Genomic DNA, 15,206 nt, shown 5'->3' with positions numbered 1-15,206 from the left:
AATTTTCTATTATTTAATTAAATAATCATATATCATAATAATCATAAAAATCATAAAATATTTATTTTGTATATAAAGTTAATTGCTTACATTTCATAACAAATAAAAGACAAAGGAAACTGCTTCATTTCGTACTAACCACATCAGTGTGGTTAAATATAAAGGACATTAACTAGGCAATGGCTGAATATAAAGGACATTAATTTGTCAAGAAGAAAGGACTTTTCCATCAATAGTTTTGTCTAAATGGTATATAGCTGTAATGATAATTAGACATGTACAAAGTTTTCTTTATGCACTGTGTTCTTTATTGCATCTTCAACCTTAAAAACTTGTCTGCCACTCCAATTCCATGTTAGAAAATTGCTCATTATTTGAAAATTGCTCATTAATTTATTGTCAACTTTAGACTTAAGAACTACGAAATGTATAAAAGTTGGATGAATTTGTCAAGGGTAAGCAACGATTATCGAAATGGAGTACAAACTTTTCTAAGTTTTGCATTTCAAAATGCAAGCCAAGAGAATATGACTCTTTGCCCGTGAAAAAAGTGTGAAAACATCAATTGGCATATTCGTGAAGTTGTCTACGAACATCTAATTGTTAATGGCTTTATTAGGGGTATAAAAAATAGATTTTCCATGGAGAGTATACACCTCGTAGAACCTATTCAACGATTAACCGGCTTATCCTCATAATTCTTACCATCAGTCTATTAGAGAAGATGATATGGAAGGTATGTTGCAAGATGCATTTAATATTCATAATCATGGTTTGCAATCGTTTCCACTTGAAATTATTGCATCCGATGATTGTGATATTGGTGGAAATACTTTTACCGAAACGGGAAGAAGTGCACCTGATGAAGAGCCAAATAGAGAAGTGGCGAAGTTCTACAAGTTACTTAATGAAATGAATGAAGAACTTTATGAAGGATCAAAATTTTTAAAATTGTCTTTCTACATTTATCTTTTTTACTTAAAATGTTTGGGAGGGTGGATCGGAAACTCTTTTACACTTTTGAGAGATATGTTTCTGTTTGCAAAAATCTCTAGTTCATGCAAAAATATGAAGAAACTGATAAAGGATTTGGGCCTTGGGTACGACAAAATTCGTAGTTGCCTAAATGACTGCATGTTGTATTAGGGTGATCGGAAAAACCAACAGTCTTGTCATGTTTGACGTAAATCTCGTTGGATGAATAGGAAAGTAGAAGATGTGAATGAGGATGAAGGTGAGTCATAGTCAATAAAGAAGCTAGTAAAGATTTTTGCGATATTTTCCACTAATACCAAGGTTTCAAAGGCTTTTCATGTCGTCAAAGACAGTCGAGTAAATAAGGTGGCATCATGATCAATGAATCGATGATGGATTATTAAGGCATCCTACGGATTCTTAGCTTGAAAATCATTTGATAGTAAATTTCCAAGCTTTGCAAGTGATCCTTGGAATATGAGGCTTGGGTTATCATTTGATGGATTTAATCCTTTTAAAATCATGAGTACTTTGTACAGTACTTGGCCTGTAGTGCTTGTTCTTTACAATTTACCTCTATAGATTTGCATGAAGCAATTTTCTTTTATCTTATCTATGATTATCCCTAGAGATAAAGGTCCCAGGAATTATATTGACATTTATATGCAGCCACTTATTGAAGAGTTGAAACAGTTATGGGTGGGTGTTGAAACATATGATGTCTTGAAAAAGGAGAACTTTTATTTACGTGCAACTTTGTTGTGGACTATTAATGATTTCCAAGTTTATACCAATTTATCTGATTGGAGTACCAAAGGACTTTATGCTTGTCCTTGTTGTGCTACGAAACATGTTCGAAGTGGTTATGTAATGGGAAAAAATTCTCTTATATGGTGCATCATTAGTGGTTAGATTGAAATTATAGATTTAGATTTCATAGAACTTTATTTGATGGTACTAAAGAGTTCAGAGAAGTTCCTAAGCAAACCATTGGATCTAAAATCTTGTTCATGTTAAAAGATATCAATTTCAGTTATAGGAAGATGAATCAACCACCCAACACACAAAAAAAGAAAAGACCGAGGGAGGCGTATATTGACGATGTTGACCGACAGAGAGATGATGAATCTGATGAAGAGGATGATTCTAATGAGGCGGACTTGTGGGAAAAAGAATTTTTTTTTTGTTTCCTTATTTGGAGCATCACATTTTGTGACACAATCTTGATGTCATGCATATCGAAAATAATGTTTGCAAGAACATCATCGGCACAATTCTCAATATCGATAGAAAATCAAAATACAATCTTAAAAGTCGGCTTGATCTAGTTGATATGGGAATTCAATGTGATGTTCATCCCCAATTACTTCCGAATGGAAAATCTCGGTTGCCGCCTTCTATTTTTGCAATGTCTTATGTATGCATCAAATATATCTCGATGTGTGAGTCTTAAAAATCGAAGACTATTTTTCCTAAAATCACATGATTATCACATCTTAATGCAAGATTTACTGCCAGTTGCTTTACGGTGTTGTTTGTCAAAAAAGGTGACGGCTTGTATAATTGAACTATCTAATATAATGAAAGCTATTTGTGGCACAGTTTTGATTGTTGAAGAACTTGAGAAAGTACAAGATCGAGCTACTTTATCTTTATGCAACTCGGAGAAGATCTTTGCACCTTCGTTCTTCACTATTATGGTGCACTTTCTAATCCATCTCCCTCATGAAACAAAACTTGGTGGATCAATTTTCTATCAGTGAATGTATCCTATAGAGAGGTGCTAATTTATTTGCAAAGTTTTCATTCATTCATGAATATACCTTTAATTTAACTACAACTTTTGATAATGTTGTATATCGTGTTTAGGTTCCTATGCAAATTGAAGTCTTATTGTCGTAATAAGCGTTATCCAGAAGGATCAATTGCTGAAGGTTACTTAGCAGAGCAGTGTATGACTTTCTGCTCTAGATATTTAGAAGATGTCAAAACCAGACTGAATAGACCAAGTAGAAATGCTAGACTCACTAATCATAACTTAGTTGAAACTTATCTATTTTGAAGTTATGAACAACCAATCAGTAAAGCTAAAATTGCATACTTAGATGATAGATCTTGGGAACAAGTACACCGATATGTTCTTTTTCACCACGATTCAATTGAACCACTACAGCAAAACAGGTTTTTAGCGGTATTTTTTTGGGCTTTTAGCTAAAAGCACCGCAAAAAATGCCGCTAAAGACAACGTCGCTAACATTTTGCGGCGTTTATGTAAAAAATGCCGCTAAAGAACATGACTTTTAGCGGTGTTTTTGAGAAAGCACCGCTAAAGAATGTGACCTTTAGCGGCGCTTTTCACACAAACGCCACTAAAGAACGTGACCTTTAGCAGCATTTGTGTGAAGAATGTGAGCTTTAGCCGCGCTTTTCTCAAAAACGCCGCTAAAGAATGTGACCTTTAGCGGCGCTTTTACAAAAACGCCACTAAATGTCATGTTCTTTTGTGGCATTTTTACTTAGCAAATTTCTAATATCCTATTTTTATTCATATACAACCCTTCCTGTAACATTAAATCTAACCAATAACAGCAAATCTAAATGAGTAACATTAAAAATCCAACGAAAAATATATTATCTAAATTAATAAATGAAATAACAAAATATTCTTAAAGTAATGTTAAAAGTTATATTGTTAAAACATTCTTACAATAAGAAAATAAACGTCTAAGATGGTAGATTCTGTGACTGCTGAAACAACTTCAACATATTTTGAAGCTGTAGCTGGATTCGTTGTATTTTCTGTTTTGCTCTGCTTCCCTCACTGTTGCCTCCTCTTTAAGTTGTAGCTGGAGTTCTTCATATTTTCTTTAAACCTGTGCTTCTCTCGATGCTGCCTCCACTTTAAGTTGAGCAATTTTCTCAACTGTGCTCGCTTGCATCTAAGCCATCTGGTCTCTTAACCTTTGAACTTCAGCTTGAGCTTGACTCCCCGAAGGCATGTATTGCTGCGAGCTGGATCCAAAATATTGGGTTGGGTTAACACCAGATCCTTGAAATCGAACTCGACCATACCTTTCAGGACCCAAAACTTCAGTAATAATTCTGTTATCAATGTCCTCAAGATTAACAGAACTATCACTTAAAGCAATCACTTCATACTCCACATTTTTATCCTTTAGTTTCTCTTAATAAATCAATTAAAGACTTAGAAACGAAATATATAATAAAAACAAATGCAACATAACTTAACATTATTTAAAACTACTAATGACAAATTAAACCATTATAATTAAACATTATAAATATTTAAAATAAATCAATTTTTATTAAGTAAATATACCATAATTTCTCCAGCTTCAGAAGTCATTGGAGATCCATCTTTCTTCCTATTTGTAATGTCAAAAAGCTGAAAGCGTCTAATTTTTTGACCAGACAAGAGTTCCTACAATATAGTAGTAAAAATATTATTTAGTAGAAATTAATTAATATTTGACACAATTAATAAATTCAGAATATCTCGGCCTCAGCTACACAAGCAAAACTTTTCGACCCTGTTGTGTGCGTGAATTTTTGTTTTTGCCTGCTGCTTGTTCCAACTCGCTCATGGTCTTACATTATGAAATTACTATTACGTATATAGAAATACTATAAACCGAAATAATTATAAGAGTTTAGAAGTACGTAATACCTCTCCTTTATTTGAATTCTAGAATCTAACCGCATCTTCCCATTGGTACCTCAGCATTCCCTGCAGGACATTCCAGAATTTCTCTTCGAGGCTTATATCTTTCTTAAAATATTCTTTTTTTAAGTGCTTTTATGGTCTCTCCATTTTTTTCCCAATGCCTTCTTGATATAAGTATCCGAGACCTCTAAAGCAAATCTCTCTTTAAAAAACACAAGTTTAGAAAGTAAATATAAATGAAACTTAAACCAAAGTATTATAAATTACATTCATGTTTTGTTCCCTTAATATTATTAAGAGCTTTTTGTTACTATCAGGCATTTGATGCCATGATCCATAGTTGATAGGCAACATATTGGTATTTCATGCTATAATGCCCAAATATCCTGCTAAAATTCGAGCTTCTGATCCAACAGGCTGACCAAGATTGTTTCTAGATACTTTGACACGCTCGACAGGATTTAACTCGTATAAATCTTTAAGTAGCGTACGTCCTCGACCTCTGCACGTCCCACAACTTTCAGCTGAAAAATGGTATATTATAATATAAGAATTTGAAAAAGAAATCAATAATAAAAGTCAACAGGCATGCAAATTAGATTTAACATTACTTTGAATTTCTACAGGCTCGTCCGGTGTTTCTGGAACATTCGATGATCCAATAGCAGTCTGTTGTTCACTATTTGTTTCTTCCAAATTTAGAGTATTCTGAATAATACTTAGATCTCGTAATCTTCTTCTAAGCATTTTTTCTGCAATACACATAAAATAGTTGAAATTTTAGTAACTAATTACAACAATAATAGTACATATAAAATAGTTGAAATATTTAACAAGACTAATATTTAAATTATAATATTATATATAATTAAAAAATCGTAAAATTTTACTACATTATAATTCGTAAATATCTTCATTCACATCCTGGCGAACCCATTTAAATTGTGTACTAGTACTAGGGATATTTTCATTTAAGTTTTGTTCTAGAAAAGGCAAAGTTTCTGATCTTTCGACGATGTCATCTCTACTTCTATCGCCTATGTTAAACAAGTCTCTAGGGGTGTTTCGGAGTACAACGTACCAACCCTCATCAGTTGAATCTTTCGAATAAAAAACTTGTTTCATTTGAGAAAAAAATACATACTGCTCGTCTATCAATTGTTGTCCAGTGTGAGTTAAGCGAGAGAAATTAACCATTGTAAAACCAAATTGATCTTTTTTAATTCCACAAGCAGTATTAACATGAGCCCAATCACATTGAAATAAGACAACTTTTCATTTTCCATAGTAATCCAACTCAATAATGTCAGTAAGATGTCCGTAATACTCCACATTTCCCTCAACAGGATTACTGTCCCTAGCACTAGCATAACTTGTAATTGAAGAATTAACAACAATTCCACAATTTTGAGTTCTCCTCAATCTTTCGCGATATTTTATATGAAATCTGAATCCATTAATAAAGAAGGCACAATATCTTTTTACTATTCTATTCGGACCTTGTGAAAGCTATTTAACTTCGTCATTGATGTCCTTCCCCCTCTAACCCTATTGAATTAAAAGTAAATTAAGTAATTATAAATGTTAAGAAAACATTATTTTTTGATACAAAATATCGCGATTATGTGTAACTTATTAACTTCAGCTGCATACCATTTGGCTTAACCATTCATGAAAAGATTCTGTGAATAACTTATTAATCTCTCAATGTTGTAATCTTCGGGAGCGTGAACAAGATCTCAAGATTTGTTTGTACTCACTATGTTAAAAAGAGGTTTAATTGGTTAGAAGATAAACAAATCAAAAAGATGAATATTTATCAAATTCTATAACTTACTTGTATAATGGTTCAATTGAATCGTGGTGAAAAAGAACATATCGATGTGCTTGTATCCAAGATCTATCATCTAATTTTACAATTTCAACTTCACCGATTGGTTCTCCATAACTTTGAAATAAATAAGTTTCAGCCAAATTATGATCAATGAGCCCAACATTTCTACTTGGTCTATTCAGTCTTATTTCAACATCTTCTAAATATCTAGAACAAAAAGTCATACACTCCTCTGTCAAGTAACCTTCAGCAATTGATCCTTCTAGATAACGTTTATTACGACAATAAGACTTCAATTTGCATAGGAACCTAAACACAATATACAACATTATCAAAAGTTGTAACTAAAGGTATAGAGGTGAATGAACGAATACTTTACAAATAAATTAGCACCTTTCTATAGGATACATCCATCGATTGAAAACCGATCCACCAATTATTGCATCATGAGGGAGATGGATTAGCAAGTACACCATAATAGTGAAGAAGGAAGGTGGAAAGGTCTTCTCTAAATTGCATAAAGTCAAAGTGGCTCGATCTTGTACTTTCTCAAGTTCTTCAACATTCAAAACTTTGCCACAAATAGTTTTCATTATATTGGATAGTTCAATTATACAGGACGTCACCTTTTTTGACGTACAGCACCGTAAAGCAACTGGCAGTAAATATTGCATCAAGATGTGATAATCATGTGATTTTAAGGAATATAGTCTTTGATCTTTAAGACTCACACATCGAGATATATTTGATGCATATGTATCCAGGACCTTTATATCCTTCAACACCGTGCAGAACACTTCTTTCTCTTCCTTCGACATTGTAAAAATAGAAGGCGGCAATCTATATTTCCCATTTGAAAGTACTTGGGGATGAAGATCACGCCGAATTCCCATGTCAACTAAATCAAGTCAACTCTGAAGATTATCTTTTGATTTTCCATCGACATTCAAAATTGTCCTAATGATGTTCTCGCAAACATTCTTCTCAATATGCATGACATCAAGATTGTGTCGTAAAATGTGATGCTCCCAATAAGACAACTAAAAAAAATACTTCTTTTTTTTCCACAAGTCCACCTCATTAGGATCATCCTCTTCATCAGATTCATCCCTTGATCTTCTCTTTATTTGTGTGTTGGGTGGTTGATTCATCTTTCCATAACTGAAATTGATATTTTTCAACATGAACAAGTTTTCAGATCTAATGGTCTACTCAGAAGCTTCTCTAAACTCTTCAGTACTGTCAAATAGAGTTCTCTGAAATCTAAATCTGTGATTTCCATCTAACCACTGACAATGCCCTATATAAGAGAATTTTTTCCATTATATAACCACTTCGAACATGTTTGCGCAACACAACAAGGACAAGCATAACGTCCTTTAGTACTCCAACCAAATAAATTGGTGTAAGCTGGGAAATCATTAATAGTCCACAACAAAGCTGTACGTAAATAAAACTTCTCCTTTCTCAATACATCATATGTCTCAACACCTACCCATAACTATTTTAACTCTTCAATAAGTGGATGCAGATAAATATCAATATCATTTTTGCGACCTTTCTCTCCAGGGATAATCATAGATAAGATAAACGAAGATTACTTCATGTAAAACCATGGAGGCAAATTGTAAGGAACAAACACTACAGGCCAAGTACTATACGAAGTGCTCATGATTTTATAAGGATTATATCCATCAGATGCTAGCCTAAGCCTCACACTCTAAGGATCACTTGCAAAACTTGGAAATTTATTGTCAAATGATTTCCAAGCTAAAGAATCCGCAAGATGCCTTAATAATCCACCATCGATTCATTGATCATGATGCCACGTCATAGATTCGGTTGTCTTTAATGACATGAAAAGCCTTTGAAGCCTTGGTATTAGTGAAAAATATCGGAAAATCTTTATTGGCTTCTTTCTTGACTGTGCCTCATATTCATCCTCATTCACATCTTCTGTATTTCTATTCATCCAACGATATTTACCACAAATGTGACAAGACTGTTGGTTTTTCCGATCACCCCAATACAACATGCAGTCATTTGGGCAACTATGAATTTTGTTGTACCCAAGGCCTAAATCTTTTATCAGTTTCTTCATATATTTGCATGAATGAGGGATTTTAGCAAACAGAAACATATCTCTCAAAAACTCTAACAGTATTGTCAAAGAGTTTCCGGTCCACCCTCCCAAACATTTTAAGTGAAAAAGATGAATGCAGAAGGACATTTTTGAAAATTTTGATCCCTCTTAAAGTTCTTTATTCATTTCATTAAGTAACGTGTAGAACTTCGCCGCTTCTTCATTTGGCTCTTCATCAGGTACACTTCCCATTTTGGTAAAAGCATTTTCATCAAGATTACAATCATCGGATGCAACAAAGTCAGGTGGAAACGATTGTAAACCATGATTGCACATATTAAATGCATCCCGCAACATACCTTCCATGTCATCTTCTCTAACAAATTGATAGTAAGCACTATAAGGATAAGCCGGATTAATCGTTGAAGAGGTTCTACTAGGTGTACACTCTCCATGGAAAATCCATTTTTTATACCCCTGAATAAAGCCATCAACAATTAGATGTTCTAGACAACTTCACAAAAATGCCAATTGATGTTGCCACACTTCTTACACGGGTAAAGAATCATATTCTCTTGGCTTGCATTTTGAAATGCAAAATTTAGAAAATTTTGTACTCCATTTTGATAATCGTTGCTTACCCTTGACAATTTCATTCAACTCCTATCCATTTCGTAGTTCTTGAAGTCTAAACTTGACAATAAATTACACGAGTAAGTTGTTTATTTATAAGTATAATTAAATTATGTAAGTTATGATATGATATGATATCTATTTATGTATTATGTAAGTTATGTAAGTTATTTGAGTTATGTAAGTTATGTGAGGTATGTAAGTTATGTAAATTATGTGAGGTATGTAAGTTATGTAAGTTATGTGAGTTATGTAAGTTATGATATGATATATATAAGTTATTAAGTTATGTAAGTTGTGTGAGTTATGTAAGTTATGATATGATATATATTTATGTATTATGTAAGTTATGTAAATTATGTAAGTTATGAAATTTAAACTTTAAACTATACAATTTTAAGGAAATTATGCAAGTTATGAAATTTAAACTTTAAACTAAATACTTTTAAGGAAATTATTGGATTAAATTAAATTTATTTAAATTATGTAAGTTATGTAAGTTATGAAATTTAGATATATATTTATGTTTTGGTTATAATATGTTTTGAATTTATATATATTTTTATGAATTAAATTTATTTTTTACACAAATAATAACACTTCTTTTATTTTAATTTTTTAATACTTAAACTATCATTTCATTATATATTTTAATTTATACGATTAGGAAAAAAATTAGCATGTAAAGCTATTAAAATGAATCACATCACTTTCTTTTTATTTTTATATTATGTAAATTATATTAATTAAAAATTAAAATATAACATATAAATAATTCAAATAATTTAATATTTATTTTTAAATTTCAAAATATATAAATGTAAATTTTGAAAAGTCAAAATAGTATATAAAAACCACAAATATTTATAAAAATAGGAAAAATAGTTAAATTTTAAAAAAATTACAAGAAAAACCTCAAATTTAAAAAATATATATTCTAAAAATATGTAATAAATTTTATTTTATTTGTGAAACACCAAAACTATATAAAGCATTCTAAGAATTCAAAATAATAGACCCATAATTAAAAAGCTGAAAAAGATGTAACTTTGGAAAATTTAAAAAAATCTAGAAAAACTGAAATATTCTTAAAAATTGCAAAAAATATAATTTCTATATAAGAATTTGATTTTTTTTAAAAGTGTATTAAAATTCAACATAAAATTTGTGCAACGATGATCAACACCGGTCAACGTTGATGGTATTTTAAAAAATATCCTAACGTTTTAAAATTATTTTATATTTTTGAAATATTTCAATAAACATGAATGTTAAGTGTTTCAATTTAAATGGTTAGAGATGTCACGTGACATATTTTGAATTAAACAATACTAATTGATTTTTTTAAAACTTTTATAAAAGTTGGGTTTAAGTAGGTAATATAATAATAATAATTTAAGTATCAAATAGAGACAAAAAATATAGATATTAAAATAAAAGTTCGAATATAGTCCAAGAACCAAATTGAGGATTAAGCCTAAATAAAAGTATAAAAATAATTATTTAAAATATAAAATTAAAGTATTTTAAAATATATAAATATTTTATATTATTGAAAATAATATATTAAATTAATAATAATTTTTTTGACACCTCTAAGTCAAGCCAAGATTTAATTCTACTTGGAGTTTAAATTCTATGCGACAGAATGATTTATGTTACTCATTTAACTACTATTCATATAAAATCTATAAATTTACCCTTGTAAACCCTCTAAACAAATATTATGTAAGCTATACAAATATTATTTCTTCAAGTCTATTATTAAATAATTCTATGTATAGCAGGGCGAGACACATTATAACCAAAACACACCCTATTTTGGACAGCATTTATACTCCAATTAAACAAGCATTAACACTCGGTAATCATAAGAAACATGTCCTGTTTTGGATAGCTTCAACCTTCCAATTTACCATGCATTCCAACAACTTTAATTTAAAAAATAAAATAAAATCAGACAACACTAATTCACTAATACTTTTTAGGGTAAAAAACTCACAGTATGGCAAATAACAGAAAACTAGATGGCAAAAAACTGGAGAAGCAGTAGAGGGCTGCCGACGAAGATGCAGCAGAGGGCTACCGACAATTTCACACCAACTTAATGACCACAGCCAAAAGCCAAAGCAGTTGTAAACTACATTAACTCATTACCCTGCTAAGTTCGTACCTTTTCAATCCACTTTGATGTATTTACGAAGGACTGCCTGCCCACAGCATTAAAATTAAAGTAGGCAAACTTCAACCAATTTTACTTAGGAAATGAACAATAAATAGAGTATGAGATGGTAACATACTTGCAACAACATAGACAATGACAGCCACAGAGGAATCCCTAATACAACTTGGAATAAGACTCTTGAATCTTTCTTGCCCTGCAGTATCCTTGTAATAAATATTAAGCATATAAAAATCAAAGATGCCACTCTTGTCAAATACTTTTAAAAATGCATAAGTTATGCTATTGAGGAATAAAATAAAGCATACAAGAGAAAGTGTTTCATCATTATACCTTGTATTCAATACTTGGTAAGGGTGCTATAATATTGTCATATTCATTTTGATAGCCACAGGTATTGCTAACACCGACAAATTCATCAGGAAGCTATAGAATCAACAAATGAAACCAAAATTTTCAATAAACATACAACATCAATATACCCCTAATGAGACTATCCAAAAATTCAGGAATACGAGCGATATGAATACCATGCTAAATATAAGGATTGCAAAATGAATTATCTACCACGAAATCACACCAACTGAATAAGAAAGCAAGCATAGGAAGAGAAGTCTATATATAAGGAAAAATAAGCAGAATCTGCATTGGAAACAAGTGAAATGACAACAACCTATTACCAAATTTCTTTTTTCTGGATGAATTACCCAACCAATATGGAGATCTATAAAGAATTTAAAATTTAAAAATTATTCAAGGCATAAAATAACATTTCACCTTAAGTCAATTGTTAATTTCTGTTAAAAAACTAAGGCCATGGACAGCAAAAAAATTAGCTACATTTGGATGATAGTGACAATCTATTATCGCATGAAAATTTGATTTAGTTACCTAAGTACCTACATTAACCAACGTAACATAAGTTAATAGAACCAGGAGCATACAAGCTTAATGAAACAGGAAACTAGGACCTCATAACAAAGTTAATAGAACCCCACCAGCAAAGTTAATATATATCTCTAACAACCCCTTATTTGTTGTTGTTCACCTTAGTTGCTACCCACTTTCCTTTTCCTTTTTATAATTTTTATTTGTTGTTGGTCAAACTTTAATCTAGCTTGTGGTCCTGATGTTTCTTGACCTAACAACCCTTTATTTTTATTAATATAATAAATGATCTTGTTACTACTACTATATAATAAGAATAATACATTAAACATACGATATCACCTAAATTAATTTATAAATAACGAGTGACGAGGCCAAATTTCCATGCATGATCATAAAAGATGACAAGCTTAAGTACAATGCCAAATAGAGTCAAAACTCCTTGACTTTGTCGATGACCCCAATGCCATTGACTTAAGTTACCAGTTTTTACAGAGCTTTTCTCTATTTGTATAAAAATCACCAACAAGATTTAAAAATGAAGGCATTATTGGTGTAAAGATTGTTCAACCAAAATTAATCATCATCTCTATTTTATCATTTAAAAAAAATAATAGTAAGATTATAATAAACTGAAGACAAGGAAAAGTTGCTCGCCCTTGACTTGTAAACTAATTTCTCACAAAATACATCCCACTTGCTTAGTAGTATAAAAACAAAATATAAAGTAATCAAAGCTGGGTAGGCCACTCCTTTTCAGATAAAACTAGCAAAGTTAATATATATCTCTAAGCTGCACAAATGAATTTAAAAAAAAATCCCGTCTTCTTAAAGTTACCCTTTGTTTGGTTGCCGAGAAAAAACACAAAAACTTGAAATCATAACGAAGAAAAATTCGTAAAGCAAAATAGAAAGAAGAGAATCATGTTTCTACCTTGCCTCTAGTTTTGGATTTCAGACCAGAAGATGTCAAATGAGGATTAGTCTATGATAAATAACTATGAATTGAGTCTTGTCTTTTTTGGTGACACGAACTTCTTCTTTACGATAAAAGTTGAGCAAAGAATTAAAAGGTGGATATTTTTGTTGGCTTTGGCTGCAAATAACAGAGAATGAGACTTTGGGATAGTTTGCAGACTTGGGTTTTGCTGCAAATGAATAGATTGATGGGAATAAGAGGGTTTGAGCTTAACTATTGTTTTGTCCAACTCATAATAGTTGTACTTAAGGAACTGCTTACCTTGTTCGATTACGGCGAGGATTCCATCTTCAGAGCAGATTATAACAGGTATAATTCGTGTGGAAGAGATGTTGCTAATCTTTAGAGAAGAAACTTTTAGGGATTTAGGGAAAACTTTTAGGATAAAACAATAAGGGATTTCGAGGATAGAGTGGGGATAAAATCGAGCATAGAAAAATGGAGACATTTTGCTTAAAATAAAATTATGTTTTGCGGGCGTTTTTATAATAACACCACTAATGATTGAAATTTAGCAGCGTTTACCCAATAGTGCCGCTAATGATTTTTGCGCCTTTTTGATAAAATGACGTCGTCTAGCTTACTGCCCATATTTATTTGCGGCATTTTCCCAAGAGTGTCACTAATGCTTAACATTTAGTGGCATTTTTACCATAGTGCCACTAATGTTTGACATTTAGCGGCGTTTTCCCAGTAGCACCACTAACATTTTTTGTGCCTTTTTGATAAAACGACGTTGTCAAGCTTAATGCCCATATATATTTGCGGCGTTTTCCCAATAGCGCTGCTAATGCTCGACATTTAGTGGCGTTTTTACACTAGCGCCACTAATGCTTGACATTTAATGTCACTAAATTGAAAAATAAAACGACGACGTTTTAATTAAACTTTTTGCGGCATTTTTGAAAAAGCACCGCTAATTCTTGATCTTTAGTGGCGTTTTTCAAAAAGCACCGCTAATACTCGATCTTTAGTGGCGTTTTTAAAAAAGCGCCGCTAATGCCACTAGATACGCAACCTAAAACAACGCCGTTTAAGCTAATGCCTTTGATAGTAATAAATTTTAATAGTTTAATTATTTCTTAAATTCCCATTAAACTAAGTTTGTTTTGTTTCAAACAATATATCTAATTTATAAAATTTTATAATTTTGTACGAAAATAATTTTACAAAATGAAACCCTAAACTCTAAAATTTTAAACCATAAACCCTAAACCTTAAATATATATTACAAGGTACAAAAGTTATTAAAGATGAATATTATTTCTTACTTAAACCCTAAAATAAATTGATTTTTTTATTATTTTTATCAAAATTCCTAACCCTAAAACCCTAACCCTTGAAACTAGAAATACTAAGACCCTAAACCCTAAATTTTAAACCCCAAACTACAAACTTTAAAATACTAAACCCCAAACCCCAAAATAACAATTAAACCCTAAACAATAAACTTAGTATACTAATCATTAAACCATAAACCATAAAACCCTAAACCATAGACCTTAAACCTTAAATATTAAACCCTAAACCCAAAAATAAATTTAATCAATATTAAATCTTGGTTCCACAATTTATTATAAACATAAGCTATTACATTAATATCTATATATATACACATCAACATCCATATGATTTTTTTTTGGTTTAGGGTTTTAAGGTTTTAAGGTTTAGGGTTTAATGTTTATGTTTTTAGAATTTAAAGTTTAAGGTTTAGGGGATTAGTGGTTTAGAGAAAGCTATACGACGTTGATTTTAACAGCTTGGCAACTTAAATGAAAACTTCTAAATAGTTTAGTTATCAATTTGTAACTTTTCATAATTAAGTAGCTAAAATGAATCTTTCTCATAGCTAAGTGAATGGTATAGTTTATATTTTTAATAAAGTTAGTTCAAATATAAAAATAAAATCAAATTCAAAACTAAACTAAGAAAAAAATATGAAAATTA

General features: G+C 31.0%; 1 long non-coding RNA gene across 12 annotated transcripts; it reads right to left on the bottom strand.

The window, feature by feature from the left end:
- Positions 1 to 3,583: 3,583 nt before the first annotated feature.
- Positions 3,584 to 13,732, bottom strand: LOC108461847 (uncharacterized). 12 transcript variants are annotated; one of them, XR_008277113.1, is made up of 9 exons: positions 13,521 to 13,732; positions 13,215 to 13,428; positions 11,726 to 11,818; positions 11,511 to 11,588; positions 11,213 to 11,420; positions 5,272 to 5,412; positions 4,664 to 5,184; positions 4,316 to 4,417; positions 3,584 to 3,987 (listed from the first exon to the last, which is right to left on the bottom strand). It is a non-coding gene; the product is annotated as an uncharacterized LOC108461847 (long non-coding RNA). The 12 variants fall into 12 exon arrangements; XR_008277116.1 differs by having other exon boundaries at positions 13,215 to 13,376; XR_008277112.1 differs by having other exon boundaries at positions 11,511 to 11,598; positions 13,215 to 13,732.
- Positions 13,733 to 15,206: the final 1,474 nt, after the last annotated feature.

The sequence above is a fragment of the Gossypium arboreum genome, chromosome 13, assembly GCF_025698485.1.
Source record: "Gossypium arboreum isolate Shixiya-1 chromosome 13, ASM2569848v2, whole genome shotgun sequence".
NCBI lineage: Eukaryota > Viridiplantae > Streptophyta > Magnoliopsida > Malvales > Malvaceae > Gossypium > Gossypium arboreum.
The sequence above is the reverse complement of the archived record's forward strand: the minus strand, read 5'-3'. Positions and strand labels throughout refer to the sequence as shown.